Source organism: Camelus bactrianus, chromosome 10 (assembly GCF_048773025.1).
Source record: "Camelus bactrianus isolate YW-2024 breed Bactrian camel chromosome 10, ASM4877302v1, whole genome shotgun sequence".
Lineage (NCBI taxonomy): Eukaryota > Metazoa > Chordata > Mammalia > Artiodactyla > Camelidae > Camelus > Camelus bactrianus.
Window position 1 is genome coordinate 45,538,057 of NC_133548.1, and position 1,592 is coordinate 45,539,648.

General features: G+C 42.4%; 1 pseudogene; it reads left to right on the plus strand.

Annotated features, from left to right (window-relative positions):
• The first annotated feature begins 649 nt into the window (after positions 1-649).
• LOC123616667 (olfactory receptor 51I1-like) lies at positions 650-1,592 on the plus strand (annotated as a pseudogene).

The window sequence follows — 1,592 nt, forward strand, 5'->3', positions numbered from 1 at the left end:
TCCATTCATGCTGTTGCATCTCAGTAATTATGTCCTTTTAAATTTAAAGTATATGGATATTCACAGTTTGTTTATCCATTCAATATTGCATATATATTTGGATTTATTTCCTTTTTTTTTTTGCTGTCATGAATAAAGCTATTTTGACTGTCTTTACATGGACATGAGTCTTTGTGTGGACATGTGTTTTTATTTCTTGGGCAAATTGTTAGGAGTGAAATTGTTGAATGATGCTAACTGTATGATAAGTATGTGTGTGACTTCATATGAAGTCTCCAAGCTGTTTTCCAAAGAGGCTGCACCATCTGTATGCCACCAGAGTTCCAGTTATTTCACATCCTCACCAACACATGGCACTTGTAGTCATTTTAATTCTAGCCATTCTAATGGTATCTTGTATTTCTCATTTAAATTTTCCAAATAAATGGTGATGTTGAGCATCTTTTCATGCTTACCGTCTATATAGCAAGAGAAATAATTTTGAAGTTATACATATAAACTAAATCTTGAGTTCTCCATATCCTAATTCTATAACTCTAGGTATGAACAATCTATTTACTTTTAATTTGGTTTTTGAGTTTCCTGACACATGATTTCTCTTTTATAGGGCCAAAAGCATCCTGGACTTCAGTCCTACCCACATCTTACCATGCTGGCTTTTAATAACACTGCTTCTAATTGGCCCACCTTCTCCTTCATTGGTATTCCTGGTCTGGAGGCTGCCCAATGGATCTCCATTCCTTTCTGTCTCCTCTACCTCATAGCCCTTGTGGGCAATGCTCTTCTGTTCATCCTTGTTAGAGCAGAATGGAATCTTCATGAACCTCAGTTCTGTTTTGTGGCCATGCTCGCCCTTACTGACCTAGGCCTTTCATTGTCTACCATGCCTAGTGTCTTGGCCGTCTTCTGGTTTGGTGTCCACCACATTGGCCTGGATGCCTGCTTAACCCAAACGTTCTTCATTCACACCCTCTTCTGTATAGAATTAGGTGTCCTAGTGGCCATGGCTTTTGACTGCTTGGTAGCTATCTGTGCTCCACTAAACTACACCAGGATCCTGACCCACTATACTGTTGCCTGCCTTAGTGTAGCTGTTCTCATACGAGGTGCCACCCTGCTGGCCCCTCTGCCTTTTTTCCTTAGGACCTTTCCTTTCTGTGGGGCCAGCATCCTCTCACACTCTTACTGCTACTACCCAGATATGCTGAACTTGGCCTGCGGGGATGTCACTTTTAGCAGTGCCTACGGCTTGGTTTTTGATTCTGCACATTTGCAGCAGATGTTGTCTTCATCCTAGCTTCATACGTGAAGATCTTAGGCACTATTCTGAAACTGGGGACTCAAGACAGAAACTGGAAATCACTGCATACCTGTGCCCCACAGTGCTTGTGTTTTACCTGCCCCTCATCAGCTTGGCAGTGCTGCATCATTACACCCAGAACACTTCCCCAGTTCTCTACACCACCATGAGTAATGCCTGCCTCCTCATGACACCGCTGCTCAACCCTCTTGTTTACAGCCTCTAATCTCAGCAGATCTAGGCTGCTTTGTGCAAGCGTTTTTTGGTACAACGTGTCTTTGCTGGAGAATGA